The 17,441-nt window shown below is 34.2% G+C and overlaps 1 protein-coding gene across 3 annotated transcripts in view; it reads left to right on the top strand.

The window, feature by feature from the left end:
• Window positions 1-17,441, top strand: part of LOC125122839 (ADP-ribose glycohydrolase MACROD2-like) — an 86,391-nt gene that overhangs the window by 37,281 nt on the left and 31,669 nt on the right. Inside the window, exons 3-4 of one of the 3 annotated variants that reach the window (XR_007133917.1) lie at window positions 11,228-11,446; window positions 12,726-13,439. The exons of 1 other annotated variant lie outside the window; for it this stretch is intronic. The gene's annotated coding sequence lies outside the window, so the exon portion shown is untranslated. Of the gene's footprint in view, window positions 1-11,227; window positions 11,447-12,725; window positions 13,440-17,441 lie in introns of those variants that run through there. One more of the 3 variants, XR_007133918.1, reaches the window with a different exon arrangement.

Below are 17,441 nucleotides of genomic sequence, written 5' to 3'. Positions count from 1 at the left end.
ATCCTTATTTTTTTAAAAAAATACCCATAGGATCATCCTCTAATACTGTTTATTTTTTTGTTTTTCACCTCATAATCTATCATAGATTTTTCCACAAGAAATTCTAATGATTTATTTATTTTTAAAAGTCATTGTAGTCTATCCTTGTGTGTAAGAATTGTGATTTTATTTAATCATTCTCTTATTGATGGACACATTGATTATATTAATTTCTGTTTTGCTGGTATAACTAGTATTTTACAGGAGAATGTCCTTCTATATTTATCTTTACATTCTTGTATATGTTTATATCATAAGAATAAGTTTTAGGCATGGAATTGATAGGTCAAAAAATTTAAGATTTTTGATTGACATATATGTTTCAGTTTCTACTCTGAATATGTGGGACCATCACTGTAGTCCAACTTTTAGTGTATGCAAATGTATTATTTCCCAACACCAACTCTGGATTTTATCAGCTATATTTTATCTTTGCCTCTCTGATTGCTTTGCTATTTTTTAAAATCATGAGTGATGTTGAACCTATTTCAGTCTGTTTATCAGCCCCTTTTTTTTTTTCTGTTAAGCACTTACCATGGGCTGTGTACTGTACTAAGTGAATTGTATGTTCATTTAATGAATTATTTCCTCACATCATTTGGTCATTTAAAAAAATGATTTTTAAAATTAATCTTCTAAGAGTTCATTGTGCATTAAGGAAATTACTTTTAGTTATATACATTGCAGATTTTTTTTGTTTCACCTACTGTGTATTTTTAATGATTATGTATATATTGTATGCACAATTTTTACATTTTTATGTGGTCATGTTATATTTCATTCTTCATCTCAATCTCATCAGCTTTGATTAGGCTTATTGCTAGGTATTTACTTGATGTATTTAAACAATTATGAATCGTCTCATTTATTTTTATTTTAATTTAATATTATAATTGGTTATTGATGAGGTTTAGGAATTGTTAATTTTTTTTTGTCTTTTTTAGGGCTGCACCCGCGGCATATGAGGGTTTCCAGGCTAGGGGTCGAATTGGAGCCGTAGCTGCTGGCCTACACCACAGCTATAGCAACGCCAGATCTGAACTGCATCTGCAACCTACACCACAGCCTATGGCAATGCCAGATCCTTAACCCACTGAGCGAGGCCAGGGATCCAACCCACGTCCTCATGGATGCTAGTCAGGTTTGTTAACTGTTGAGCCACGATGGGAACTCTGGAATGTTTTAATTTTTGAATACTGATCTAGAATTTAGTTAGTAGTTACAGTCTTTTAAGAGATACTCTTAAGGGAGTTCCCATTGGGGCTCAGCGGGTTAAGAACCCAACATAGTGTCCTTGAGGATACAGGTTCAATCCTTGGCCTTCCTCAGTGGGTTAAGGATTCAGTGTTGCCACAGGTTCGGCATAGGTCGCAGATGCAGCTTGGTCCATTGTTGGTATTGCTCTGGTGTAAGCCGTCAGCTGCAGCTCCAATTTCTAGCCCAGTAACTTCAGCAGGTGCAGCTATAAAAATAATGAAAAAACAAATGAGAAAAGAGAGATACTCTTAGATTTTTCTAGGTAGACAGTAAAGCCTCAGCAGATGATTTTCTTATAGTTTCTTACTATTCTTACCTCATTTTCTTTTTCTTTGGCTAATGTCACTAGTATAGTGTTAAGTAATAGTGTTTATAGAAGACATTCTTGTCTTGTTCTTGATTTCATTGAGATTTATTTGTTATTAGGATAGTAATTTTATCTTTTAAGGCACGTATTTTGTAGGAAAGTAGTCTACTTAGTAAATGATAATACCTTTAAGGGTAAAAGACCTAACTTTTACTTTAATATATGTAGTTGTGCAAACATTTCATTCTCAACTCTTCCGTTTGCATAGTGCGAATAATGATTAATCTGTAATGTAAACTTTTTATAAGAAATTTACTAAACATGACATTGTAGTTACTCTATAAATGACAGATTGCCACTTTTTGAGTTGTTTTCAAGTATTTTATTGATATTTTATATGGGGTCATGATTTCTGAGTTATGGAAAATTTTTTGAATTTTTTTGTTATTGATCTCAAAAGTAATTTGTATTTTTTCATGGGCATGATATAGTGAAAGCTTATTTAGATTTTCAATTTCTTTTCAGTCAGCTTTTAAATTAATTACTTAGGCTAATAAAGGAGTATAGATAAAAAAAATGGTTAATCACAAACCCAATTTTGAAATGCATCATTCAGATAGCTTTCAGGGATTCAGTAATGAACAAGGCATGATTTCTGCCTTTATGAATTCTGTATGATGTTTAGTATTTAAGAGTTTGTCTTTTCAGTTGAGATGTACTGAATAGGTGCCAGTTCCAACATAATGACCTGAATCAATTGAGTTCTCAGTAAAAATTTGCTTAACACATTTAGTGTTTATGAACTATATTGAGAATCTGATTCAGGTTCAGATTCAGAATACAGATTCTGATTCAGTTGGTATGGATTAGGGCTTGGGAACCTACCTTTTTAATAATACCTCGAGAGTGTTTTCCTGTGGTTGTTCCCCATAAGTACAATTTTTTTTTTCTGAATAGAGATTTTCCATTGTATCTTATAGAAAATCAGTTTTGGAGGAAGAGGTTCACTGTCATCTTCAGTTCCTTAGTAATGCTGCACTGTAAAGTCTCATTTTAGACTTCAGCTTTTCATTTATGAGGAATCTGTTCATTTAGCACAAGTGTGAGTGGGCTTTTGGGTATCTGCTTGCTAAATATATGCTGATTACTTAACATTGATAACTTGCAGTAACTATTGGATTAGTTATTAATTAATCCAATGATTTATTTTAACTTTATGATTTTTATTGTATTAAAAAACCTTTAAAAACTGAATTTTTTTTTTTTCCTTTTTGAGATCTTTGTCATGGCTTAGGTGCACAGAGCTTGAAAAGTTAAACATTTCACATGAGGCCTAAATGTATTTTTTAATGATCAAAATCTAATCTTCGTTTTAAAGAGTATTGTACATGAGTAGTTAGATAGCTTGCAATTTATACGAGCCTTTTTTGTATTGTTATATGTCATTCTATCCCACATATGAACAAGTCATGACCCACAGAAACATGATTGCAAGTTTGTCGAATTTACTAATTTTGGTATATTTGGCCAATATAGAAGTGATGATGGGCATATATTCCATTATTTTAGAAAAATTCTATGGTAAAATTTTCTTTTTGTAAATATTTTAATTGTTGAGTAGGATCAGTTGCTTCCCCCTTGTTTCTTATTTTTTTTTCATTGCATTTTTGTTCATATTTTAAATGTAAGTTAAAAAAAAAAAGCAAGTTGTAAGAGCTACAAAAACATTTTGCAAGGTTCTATTCAGGAAATTCCTTTTGGAGCTCCCTGGTGGCTCAGCAGTTAAGGATCTAGCATTGTTACTGCTGTGGCTCAAGTCATGGGTTCAATCTCTGGCCCAGGAGCTTCTGCAGAGTTCTTTCATGGCATCATATAGCTAATATCAAATATATTTCATCATGATGGGCATTTAAATATTTAATTTATTTCATAATTTTAATAGGAGATACATAGTTTATTGATTGATAGCTTGATTGAGCTTTGCCTAGCTCAAAGGAATGGATATTTCATTTCTGAATTTAAATCAGTGATGCTACTTATCTATACAAACCACGTTATGTTTATCAGTATGTGTGGATATGGGATTAATGATCAGGGAAATAAACATTCCCTTGAAATTAGGAAATAATCTTTTTTTTTTCTGTCTTTTTAGGACTGTACCCGCAGCATATGGAAGTTCCCAGGCTAGTGGTTTGAATTGGAGCTGCAGTTACCAGCCTGTGCCATAGCCACAGCAACGCTAGATCTAACCTGTGTCTGTGATCTACACCAAAGCTCACGGCAACACTGAATCCTTAATCCCCTAAGTGAGGCCGGGTATCGAACTCGCGTCCTTGCAGGTACTAGTGGAGTTCATTAGCACTTTTTTAAAGATACCTATGAAGTGTTTAATATGTGCCTGCCTAAGCACTTTACAAATGTTAACTTATGTAAGCATCACAGCAACCGCATTGAATACAATTATTTTATAATGAGGAAGCTGAGGTATGGAGTGGTTAGCTTGCCCAGGGTCACACTGCTATTGAGAAGCAGAGTCTGTGTTTGAACCAAGGCCTTTAGCTTAACATCCATTTCTTCACTTAGCCTCTGTTATTGTGTGCTTTTGTTTCCCCAAAACATTGCTGTTGTGTTTATGTGTTTTGTGCTTACTATTAATTATATTTGACCTTTAGAAAGATGTGTTTTATGCTGTGCATTATATAATTTTTTTATGGATTACAATTCCTAATGCTCTGATGTTAGTTTTTAATTTAAAACATAAACCAGTTGTGGATAATAAAATTGTTAATAATTTTCAAAAATAACATCAACACTGTGAAGAAGGCTTTGTTCCCTCAGGTAGATGTGTAATGAATATCACCTTATACCATTTAAAAAATATTTCACATTTCTTTATAATTCAGCCTGTGTTCCAAATTTGCACTTAAGAATTTTGAAAGTTTTTTGAATATAATTTTTTAGATTTTTTTTAAACCAGTCACCATTTTTTTTTTAGGTTAGTGGGATGAGGACATAATGAACATAACTATATTTTTCAGCTTTTAGCAACATGCTCTATGAACTTGCTTCTCAGACTGGGGTGCTAAGGTATCTATGGATTTTTTTACCAGGGAATATGTGAAGCCACACAATAAAAGGTATTGCTCTTTTAGAGCACCATTTCTACGAAAAAATTGGTTGGGGTGGAGTATTAAGAAATTTAATGGATCAGCCTTTATAAAGTTTTTTTATATTCAAACTAAATGATTCTCAAGGTAAAAGGCAAAGAATTTCAAAATCATAGTCTCTACCCCAGAGATCCTGAAGGTGTATATCAGTTTGTGCTGTGGAAAGGTTGTATTTGAAGTCAGTTAGTGTCTTAGAAAGCGGTGAAATTAGTGTACTAACCAACATAAATTGCTGATAAGTAGAATTGAGAATGAGCCCTCATTTTAGCAATCAGTCAGTTTCTATAGTATCAGTATACCAAAGTGTTCATCAAAAATCTTTGTTGGGCTGGTGCAAAGAATAATATTGTCAAGGACATGACTTGTTTTAAATTTTGGAAATATCTTAATATTTTCTTGGTTTTTATTGTATTAAACTCTGCTTTTAAGTTATCCTAAGTAAAATTAGCATTTATAAGAAAGACAATTTTGGGGGTTACTATTTAATTTACAAATAGGTGAACATACTCTTTTTACCTAACTTGCTTCATTAGCTTTTTCAGATTGTTATGGTCTCAGGGCTCAAATCTGCATTTAAACAAAGCAAGACACACCAATAGTTTATAAATGTTTAGTTTTTTAATGTGAAACATCATGGTGAAAGATTAAAAGGATATAAATTTGAAAACCTTTATAGCCAGTGTTTTGTTTTCTTTTTTAAAGTTCCTAATAGATTTGTGTATAAGCAGTATTGATAATTGCCTTTAATTTCATTCTAAATACTGAGATTAGGGCTTGAATGTGCCATTTATTTTTTGTTAATAAGTATGAGCATTAAACAGTAATCGTAGTCATTGTAGAGTGACATGAATATGTTCTTGAAGTCTCCAGTTGGTGTCATAAGGCTTTTTAACTATAAGTGATTTAAGAAAGAAAGTGGGGATGGGGTAGGGTGGTAGGGAACCTTTTAGTTAGGGCAATAATAGGGAGAACAAATTAAAATGTTGCCATGCTGTACTGGAATGTATATTCGATGTGGAATTTCCCGTCCAATAGCAGAGAGAAGTAAAAAGCATTTTCTTTGTGTAAAAAATTAAATCAAAAAAATACTTTGTTCTGTTCACTTTTATTTCATTTTGTTTTACTGCCATTTAGACTTGACTGAGGAAGAAAAATAGCAGTTGGTAGAATTGGCATATTTCTCAGGTTTTCAGATCCTTAGTCTAAGTTTCTTGATTTATCACGATATTTGTTCACTCAAGCATGTTTAATTTTACATCATCTGTAAAACTGTAGATTGAGAATTTTCTACAATTTGACTAATAACTTTTATAACAAAGAATATACTTAAAGTAAGTTTTTCATGATAAAATAAAAAAGTGCCAACTTTTTCAAATTTCTTTACTTACGCTTTAGTAGAAGATGAATCAGAAGTAGGAATTGAAGAGTTGGAAAGAGTTGTTTTTGTTTGTTTGTTTGTTTGGCTTATTGATAAGATACAAGAGAGTTGGAATAAACTTCATAAACTAAGACTTCTATACATGATGGAAATTATTTGAGAGTCCTCCAAGGATCTGCCCCTTAAATTTCTGTTATTCTTTCTGTTTTGGTGGGAAGAAATCCTTTGTTTTGAGGATGTCATTTCTGTGATAATGAGGAATACTAGAATTTAAAAAAATTATGGCAAGTATATGATAGCAAGCCAAGTCCAAATTGCAATAACAAAAGAAAATAATAATAATAATAAAAGTTCATAGCAGCTCTGGAAAACAGGAAAGGATATAGGCAGTGGGCCAGAAAAGTCTGGGACTATCTGGAGATAAAAGACATATAAGATTAGATTATTAAAACCCACTACTACTGAACAGGGAAAATTACCTGTGGGCAATATCCAGGTAATTAGAAGACTCTGGAATCAGTGAATCTAGAAGGGAGGTCTGCTGATTTCTCCCTTTTACCATACCAAGGGCAGAACCTACTTACAAAGTCCCACACCCTTATGTTATGGCATTATGGGAGTGGAGGACACTCTTGAGGAAAGGAAAACAGTGAACTGAATCAGCCATCAATACTGAACATTCTAGATCTTTATTTAAAAAGTAAAAAATACTAGATATTTGAGGAAAATCAGCAGTGCTAAAGAGAGGACTCATACTAAAACAAGCAGAGCAAATAGCCCAGAAATTAGTTGATATAACAAATAGCAAACTTAAAATTTCTAGTTTCTAGAGAAATGAATAGTAAAAAAAAGTTCTTGACAAGAATATGGTTGCCAAGTACAACCCCTAGAGGCCAAAAAATATAGAAGGTGCTAGAATTCAGAGTGCAAAGCTGTTCTCAGAACACTTGCTAACCTAGAGACTTGTATTTAAAGGTCGCATGGTTTTGAAGGGAGAGATCTTTGGGCCTTCATTAGACGAGGAGTTGCAATTGAGGCTTCGACATAAGGCCAGGGTGCTTCAAGATAAGGCTTTAATGAAAAAGGGTCTAGAAAATGAAATTTAACTTCCAGCAGAGAACATCAGAAAAGTTTTCTTCTCTTGGCATTTGGGTGGGAGACTAAAAATTCTCCTCTAAAAATTTGTGACCATAAGCCTGTCTTCATGTGGGTGTGAAATTCTAATTTATACTACCTGCCTAGTTCAGGAAACTGCAGGCAAAGAAAATTAAATTGAGGATTAAAAACATGAGCACAGAGGAGTTCCTGTTGTGGTTCATTGGGTTACTAACTAGTGTCCATGAGGATGCGAGTTGGATCCCTGGCCTCTCTCAGTGGGTTAAGGATCTGGCATTGCCATGAGCTGAGGTGTGGGTCGCAGATGTGGCTCGGATCCTGTGTTGCTGTGGCTGTGGCATAGGCTGGCAGCTGAAACTCTAGTTCACCCCTGGCTTGGGAACTTCCATGTGCTGCAGGTGTGGCCCTAAAAACAAAACAAAACAAAAAAACATGAGCAGAGACAAAATGCTGTCAAGAAGTACCAGGGAGATTTGAAAAGAATAGACCTTTTTGAAATTTAAAATATAATAATGGAAATTGAAGAACATCGAATGGCTTAAATAGATTAAATAGCTGAAGAGAGAATTAATGAACTTGAAGGTAGATTTGAAAAAAACAGAGATATGGAAACATGAAAGACATATTTAGAGTCAGAAGAATAAACATGTCTAATATATGTGAAGTTGGAATTAAGAAAAGGAGAATGAGGGAACTGACAGTCCATATCCAAAGAAGGAATGACTGAGAATTTTCCAAAATTAAAAGATGTGAATCATTAGACTGAAAAAATATACTAAATCTAGAGGAAGAAAAATGATGTCTGCATAATACTAAAGACAAGGAGGACATGATAGTAGCCAGAAATAATCAGATTATCTACAAATGTATAAAATTAGACTGGTAGCAGATTTCTCAGCTACAACAATAGATGCCATGAGTCAGAGAATTCAGTCTTCAAATATTAAAACAAATATCACCCTGGAAATAACTAGCAAAATCATTCAAAAACAAGTGTTTTGAAATATATTTTCAGACAGATATCATATTGGTAAAAAGTTAAAGGTCCGACTATACTGTGCTGGTGAGCAGGTATAGCAACAAGAACTGTTAGCTTGCAGAAGTATAAACAATTTCTCTTGAGAGTAATTTGGCAATGTCTAGTAAGTTTGAATGCACATTTCCCCAATGACCCAAGAATTCTCATCTATATGTATGTATATACACATGCATACATATACCTTAGCATTGCTTATTAATCTGTTTTGACCATAACAATCAAATAAATATTCAGGAAACAAAATTAACTCTTACTACATACAGTATATTTTGATTTATCTTTGTGCCGTACTGCTTGGTTCATTTCTTCTCTTTTCCCTTCACTTCTCACCACTGCCTTTTTTTTTTTGTCAAACTTCCTGTGACCTTGACTTACTAACATGATTTTATTGGTGGATTGTGAGCCGTAGTTTGAAAAGCACTGCCTTAAAGAAACACAAGAGTGCAGAGAGTCACGGATAAGGATGTCCATAACAGTATTGTTTTTAAGAGTGAAAAATTGGTAGTGATCTTAAGCCCTAATAAATGGAGAGTGGATAAATAAACTGTGGTCTATCCATGTAAGGTACAGAAGAATATATAAAGTACGATATTTATATGAAGCTTAAGTATGCAGAACAATACTACATAGAGTTTTGTAGATATACACGTATATAAGAAAATCCATTGTAGTGATAGACACCAAACTTATCTCTGGGAGGGAAAGAAAGGTATTTCTGTTATCTAGATAACATTTTTTAAAGCCAGGGAGTGGAGTAGGTCTTGATTAAATAATATCTTACACTTCTTCATGTGTCTAAAATATTTCATGAGTTTTTTTAAAAGATACCGAGGTAGCGATGTTGACAGATTGAGATTCCTCTCAGAGAATAGAGCAAAAAGTGTTGAACATCATGAGAGAAAAGTTTGAGACCTATAAAAGAGATTACTATTTGTGGAACTGGAATTCTAGAAGTGAAAAATATGTATTGCAGAGGCAGTAGACAATGAAATTGTAGAGTAAAAGTTTCCTGAGCTGAAGAATGCCATCATGCTCTCCTAACCTCCATATGTTTGAAATGACTAAAAATGTGTTTATTTATTTATTTTTAAATGAAGCCATTAACAACACAGGACAGCTAGAAAGGGTGACCTTGGTGTATTGGAGTTTGAAGAATTCCCCGAAGATAGAAAGTAGATGGAAGAAGGGGCAGAGAAACAAAAGCAGAGAAAAACCACAGTGGAAAGCAAAAAGTTTTTCCTTTGGTGGACCTCAAGAAACTTCATTTGTATTGTTAACCGTTTCAAAAGAATTGAAGTTTGTCTGTGGGGTGATTATTAGAGTAATTAATTTAAAAGTTGCATACACCAGCTGGAATCCCTCTGTCTTTGTTTGAACAGAATGATACAGCAGAGTATTTGTCTCTAGGATAGAGTCATGGCTTCTCTTCTGCATGTGATAAATCTGGAGATGGTTTCTGGTTATATATGCCCGGGGTTGGAGAGAGTAGCAGCAAAGCAGAGCCTGAGAACACAGAGGAGGAAACGGAAAATGGTTCCCCATATGTGAAATACACACAACACTCCCCCCCAAACTAAAGTCTTGTATTGTTTGTAGTCTTGGAGGTTCCAGCCCACAACCTGCTTTATGACCTCACATCCTAAATTAAAACATGCCTCTTGGTATGATCTGCCTACTTACATTCAGCCTGAAATCAGCTCTCATTCAGGAAGATTGCTTCAGAGGAGGGCAGACATATAGGTCTATAGAAGAAATCCAGCCTGTTTAGATGGCTCTGGAACGAAATAGAAACTGAACTGAGAGAAATATTAACTCCTGGAAAATGAGAATGATGCAAGAAGTATGTGGAACCTAAATGTAATTTGTGTCCTCAGAGAGGTTTAAGAGGACAAAACAGCCGAAAAAATAAATCAGATGGTTCTTAAAGAAGCAATCTGCAGACCTCTCAGAAACAAACAAAAATGTTAAAAAATATTCAAAGGAAGGGATGAATTAATTTAGAAGTAAGACTGAGGAAACATTCTAGAACCTAAAGTTAAAAAGATGGAGATTGAACTATGAGCATATGTTCATGTACATGGGGCATGGAGCCAGTTATGTGTTCCAGGGATGCCAGGGAGTGTTATATGCATATTACAAAATGTGGGTTAGATCAACATGTACACATGCAAAATGATGCTCAAGATACATAAAGTGAAGGAGCAGGTTGTGAGAACAACTTGTGTGTAGTATATTTGTGATCAGAAATCATATGTATGTTCAAATATGCACAAGAAAAATGAAAGTACATGAATGAGCTCCTTTTGAGAAAAGGATGGAGGGATGAGAGAGGAATACTTTTCATTTTCCTTAAAACATAATGCTGTTTTGTAAGAAGCGTTATTTTTATTAAAAAAATAAAGCATTAAAAGTTACATTGAGAGGAAAGGAGAACAACTTGTATTCAGCAGTGTTTATCCACTAAAGCACTTTGATTTTTTACACATAGACTAGAGTCCATAATTTTCTTTGTAACATGTAACTTTTCTGTTAGTTCTTAGCAGCTGTCTCCTTCCCTCACTTCCTAGAGGCTCACAGAAGTATATTTTCACACACATCTCTGAACCTTCTTTACCCAGAGTATTGGGGTGTGGGTGGGCAATTCCTTCATTGCATGTGGATTTTGTGAGAGAGAATTATGTGTATGGAGAATACCTTAAAGTAAGGACATCTTCTAGGTATTGCTTCATTAATAAAGGGTGGTATCGATCTAACATCTTCTGTAGAATGAGTCAGGGTGTAAATAAATTAAAATAATGAATAGTAAAGGGAAAAATAAGGAGAACTGCATATTCAAGATTTTGAGGTATATTCTGGTGAGATTTTTTTGGGTTGAGAGTAGGAATTGCTCAGTATCAGAATGTAACATGTGAGTATAATCACAGAGATGTGAAGTGTTCTGGATCACTTGAAAGGCCCCATCATTTTTGTGAGGAGATGGATATGATCCTTGATCTCAATATGCCACATCTGCTATAAACTTCTGAACCCTCCACCATCATTCAGGATGCATCTCTAATGGTTGAAGAAGTGGTGGAGGAGCACATGGGAGAGAGCCTGAGGATCCCTGCCTGGGACAAGTTGTGGGAAGAAAGATCTTGCAGGTATTCTTCTTCTTCTATATTTTACTTGGTTTCTCTGTTTTTATTGGATGTTATAATTTTTTTTTGTGTGTGGCAGGAGTGGTTAGTGGGATTTTGGAGATAGAAGGAATGGGGATGGAGTGGTTTCCTTTGCAAGGGTTGTAGAATAATTAGGAAAGAATACCAGTGTCTTTCTTTTCTTTTTTTTTCCTTGCTCTTGCACAGCTTAGAAGAGTTTGTTGTCGTCTTTACAGTAAAGAAAGTTGTATCAGAGTTCTTGAATCACAGACTCGCTTCTATGCTAATGTTTCACTAAGAACATTTAGATAATATGGCATACTGACATAATAGCATCAACTAGCTGCAAATTTTAGAAACCAATGGAAAATGCTTAGATCTGTTAATTGTATTGAGCTTAAATTTTTTGAATGCTTAATAAAAATTTTTTATACTTAAAAAGCTTGTCTATAAGTAACTTTTTGATTATTTCTTCTTTGATCATGTTAGTTGCTTATTTAACCATTTGACACTGATTTTAAATTAAGTAGTTAATTAACTGCAGCACCTTAAGTCTTAAATTCTTGTTTTTTCTCTAGAATACTAGAGTCTCAGGTGCCAGGAGCTCAGTAAATGGCTTCCAAGAAAGTTCTAGTTCCAGTGCAGCTTAGAAATATTGCAAAAAAAGTTGCCTCAAACCAGAGTTCCTGTCATGGCTCAGTGGTTAATGAATCCGACTAGGAACCATGAGGTTGTGGATTTGATCCCTGGCGTCGCTCAGTGGGTTAAGGATACCGTGTTGCTGTGGCTGTGGTGTAGGCTGGCGGCTACAGCTCCCATTAGATCCCTAGCCTGGGAACCTCCATATACCTTGGGTGTGGCCCTAGAAAAGACAAAAAGACCAAAAAAAAAAAAAAAAATTTCCTCAAACCGTGTGTCAGGGAGTTTCATAGAGATTTTCTAGGTATCTACATATCGATGTTTTAGAAATCTTATTTTCAGTTCTATTCTTGATGAATTGTAATTGTCGTGCTTTTTAAATGATAATATAAGAAGTATGCATGACTATGTGGGGGGAGGTGGTTTTTGAAAACTTAAGAGCTATTGGAACATGTAACAGCTCAATTAAGTACATATAGACAAAGATATACCAATAAAATCAGCCAAGGTAAAATAAAGTAAAATGAGAGGATATGCTGGTAGAATTTTCTTTTTTTCTTTCTTGTTTCAATGAAAATAAGAAATGTTACTTTTCATAGAGATTTTGGTATTATTTTCTCTTTTTTTTTCTTTTTTTTTCTAGCGTGAGCACTAGGAAAAGAGCTCTTTTTATCCCATCTTGTCTTCCAGTCTGTTTTGAATCAAGAAAGACTTATTGAAAACTCCTTTGAGAAGAGTCTGTTTTGAAGAAGGAAAAAGAAATACTGTTGAGAGAAGGCATACAGACCAGAAGGGTGATAGAAACATGTGTTTTTGTTGTGTGTGTTACACCAGCAGAGAATATGGAGAGCTGAGAAGGGAGAAAACTAAGAAGTGACTGAAATTTGTGGGTCCTGATGGGAAAATGCTGGCCATCTACTAATATGGGAAGACAGTTGATGCTTTAGTGCCCGGACTTGTTGACTCTGTTGTGTATAGTTACCATAAACTCTTCTCACATTCACAATTACCTCTTTGTCCTCTGTGAATGATGGCACTCCTGCTTCTATTTCAGCAGTGCTTCCAAGGATGAATGACACTATATGGTGTCTGTCCAAACCTAAAAAGTATAATCTGTTTATCACTGGAGCTTTGCAAGGTACCCCTCTTGCATTTTAAAATTCTGTAGTGCACACAACCAGTCATCGTAGGGTTTGGTTTTGTTTTTTTGTTTGTTTAATCAACAGATACTGGATTTTCAAGATGAAGTATAATGATTCCTAATCAAATTGTGGTCAGTTTTCTTCAATTTAAATAAAATAATAATAAAATAAGAGTTTATTTTTTACACTTAGATTGTTATGTGTTTTTTGGTGTGTAACTGTATGATTCCCTGTTTTTCTTGAGATTTTAACAGACATTGTCTTACTGTATATGTCAAAATAAAAATTTTAAATAGTAAATATGTTTTATTGTCATGGATACTGATCTTGTATTAAATTTCCACTAAATGTTGAGTTTGGTTTTAGAATAAACCCCAATCCTAAATGACAAATTTGTCTCAGTTTTTGGAGATTAACTGTTAATCTGTGTTGTATAAAAAGCATCTAATGTTGATGTATGTGCTTCACATTTAAAATTTACTTGTGTTTAGTTCTTTTTAGAATTATGTAATCATTCTATTAGACAGCTTATCTTTGGAAGACAAGAGGAGGACTATGTTTTTGAACCTATAATTGGCTATTTCAGTTCTCCAGACCAATAATGTGAATTCTGAACCTTGTTTCTAATTCTTCAATCTTTCCTTATTTTTAAGGACTTTTAGAATAGGTTGTGATCCATTTTAAATGTAGTATCTCAGTAGTCAAGAGTGTGTTCTCTGCTTTTCTCCAAGGAATGTTTCTCTTGTACACTGTGTTCTCTTCTGAGTCCCTCTTATTAATGCAGAATGATTGTGTGTATGTAAGGGGATGACTTTGTTTCAATCTGACGTAGGGTATTGTAGGAACATCCTTACGATGCGTGGCTTATGGTGGCAAAAAACTCTTCATCAAGAAGGAGAATAGTTGCAATGGAATAATATAGAACTCTTAAAAAGTAGGTTCTCTCTGTTCATTCTGAGGAATGTCTGATATTTTTAATAAGTGAATAAAGTTATAATTCAGAGTATCCTATTTTTAAAAACAAATTTCTATAAAACATGTTGTATATATTTAAGATTAAAGAAAGATAATTGTCTCGATATGTGGGATGGAGTATAAAGCAGGAACAGGGATGACCTTTTTCTCCTTTCCATTTTTTTATTTTTCTGTTAAATTGCATTGGTTTCAGTGAAAGTGTCACTTTTATAATTTTTGAGGAAGAGTTTAAGAATTATGGAAAAAAACAAGTATAGTTTTGTTGTACTTTATAAAAACAATAGAGAAAAGTAAAAATGTGGTGTGGTCAGTGATATATCTGTATGTATATATGTATACACACACGCTTTACTACTACTGTGAAATGCATTAAAGATACAATATTGATTATGATTCCATGGGAACACCAAGATAAAAGCCAGCTTTATCTATAGGAGATAATGAGAGTCAGGTTTAGTATGACATAAGTTACTATTGTAGGGACTAGTTTTAATTTAACTTGCTTTCTTTCCTCAGCCTCAGTGCAAAATTTTGCATTTGAGCTAAATTGCCCAAGAAAATTTAATTGAATTTACTTGAATCCCCATTTTCCACCTCTTTTTAGAAAAAAAAAAATAGAAGAGGAACATCCAACAGTGTAGAGAGGAAAAAGATGGAAGTTATTTGAATATTGTGCTGGAGAACACAGTGATGAGAAGTGGGCATTGTGAACCTGGCTCTGATCAAAAAATGTCTGGGCCATTGTGTATTCAACTGTAAAATAAGTACTTTGGGCTCATAAATAGTAAGGGCCTTCCTAGAAATAAGATTACATGATAAAGAATCCCTACATAATAGAGAATTGATTTTAAGCTGTAATCAGGTCTTTGAGAGAAATATTTTACCTGCCAGTAAAAATTAATAGCTTTATCCTTTTATGGGGAGGGTGGATATTAGTGATACATATGGATGTGAAGTCGGACATTATATACTTTGGTCAACTAGAATTTTGGAATGTTTTTCTTTAACACCCAATTACTGCTACGTAAAAGGGATTACATTAGTACATACTTACGGCTTTCTTAGACTTGTACAATTAACATTATGAGTTCATAGGGTATAAGTTTTAAAATATGACAGTTTAAAGTATAGCAAAGTGGGAGTTCCTGCTGTGGCTCAGCAGTAAGGAACTGTACTAATAACCCTGAGGATGCAGGTTCCATCCCTGGCCTCCTTCAGTGGCCTAGAGATCTGGTGTTGCCATGAGCTGTGGTGGAGGTCGCAGTTGTGGCTTGGCTCCCGCGTTGCTGTGGCTGTGGTGCAGGCCCGCAGCTGCAGCTTCCATTTGACCCCTAGCCTGGGAACTTACGCTGCAGGTGCACAGGTGCGGCCCTAGAAAATAAAATAGTAAAATAAAAGTAAGTATGACAAAGTGACAGTTAATAGATTCCGAAGTGTCAGGAAATAGCTATTATAATTTGAAAGAGACAAAGCCTTAAATTTGTTTTGTATTATGCCCATGGAATTGTGTGTCTAACTTTTAAAAAATTAACCTCGAGTTTACTCGAGGAAAAAACATGTCTATGGGACAGAAATAAATTTTTACTATTGAATTTCCAGTTGTGTCACACTGAACCCAGTTTTCATAGGTGGAGGCCCTATTTGCATTTTTGTCTCTACCAATTCTCTTTTCCTCATTGAGAAATTATAAACCCCTTTGATTATTTTAATATATGGTTATAAACTTAAATAAAGTTGTTACCATGTTTTCACCCTTTCAGCTAGGTTTTCAAAGGACTGCATAACCCAATATTTTCTAAATTTCCAAGTTTCATATAATACTGTAATCAAGTCTGTCATATATGTGTATATATAGCATGAACTGAAAACTGATTTTGAGTTGTGGTTGTGTATTTGCCATCTATGTATTTCAGAAGATTTATCTGATTTTGGCCTTTACTAATAACTCACAAAATTATTATAAAGATCGAAATAAACAATGGATAGGTAAGCTTTGAACACTATCAAAAGTAAATTATTTTATTCACTGGTTTAAAAAGATGAGAGGACCTAGAACGGGGTACTTAAGGGCTGGAAACACTTTGCAAATCATTTACTTATTCTAGGTGTAATTGGAATGATACAATTTTATGAATAGCAGTATTTCTGTTATATACAGGAAGAGAAAATTGAGATGATTTTACCAGATGATTAATTGATTCTACCAGTATTATATAGTGAGGTATGAACATACATCACATACCAAAATTTAGAAAAAAAATCTTACAAATTTCAGATTCAATCAGTAGACTTTCAGAAATAGTTAACTTTTTAAATAAGTGGCTCTGAAAATATCCAACATTATTCCATATTTGAGACCTCAATGTTAACCATAAGGTATTAAAGTTTATTACCTTTCATTTCGAACTCAATTTGGCCAAAACTAAACTCATTTTCTTCTTTTCAATCTTATCCACCCTCTACCCTTCTTTTTCTTTTTCTTTTTTCTTTGTCTTTTTTTGGTCTTTTTAGGGCTGCACCATGTGGCATATGGAGGTTCCCAGGCTAGGGGTCGAATTGGAGCTGTAGTTGCTGGCCTATACCACAGCCATAGTAACAACGGATCCTTAACCCACTGAACGAGGCCAGGGATCAAACCTGCATCCTCATGGATACTAGTCGGATTTGTTTCTGCTGAGCCACAACAGGAACTCCTATACTCTTATTTTGAAGAATGACTCCTTCATCTATCCAGTTTTAGATAACTGGATAGTTGTCTCAAGTTATGAGACTGATGCACTACCTACTGCGCTGAGACACCTCAAGTTATAATTTACTACTCTGGAGTAAAACTTTTCTTCTGGCAGGTCCTAAATTGTTAAGCTGCTGCTGCTGCTGCTTTTTTTTTGTGGTGCCTCTATTTCTGTCACCAGCCACTACTTGAAATCACACCCTAAATATTTTTCATTTGGATTTTAATGGCAGCCTCATAATTCATCTACCTGCCTTTAAAGTCTTATTTCATCCAATCAATATCATTCTCAAAGCAATCTTTCTGAAGGTAAATCTGATCAAATCCTTCTTGGCTTCCTACCATTTAAAAGTCCTATAATAAAGGACTAAGCTCATACAAAGGGCCCTTTATGACCCTGTAATATCTTTTTCATTATAATTCTTTGTGCTTTGTATTATACCTGGTATTTTGTATATCCTCGTTAAATATTGGAAGACAAAATTAATTTTGGTAGCTCCTTAGAGACTGG

Source organism: Phacochoerus africanus, chromosome 3 (assembly GCF_016906955.1).
Source record: "Phacochoerus africanus isolate WHEZ1 chromosome 3, ROS_Pafr_v1, whole genome shotgun sequence".
NCBI lineage: Eukaryota > Metazoa > Chordata > Mammalia > Artiodactyla > Suidae > Phacochoerus > Phacochoerus africanus.
This window is presented reverse-complemented; position numbering and strand designations above follow the sequence as displayed.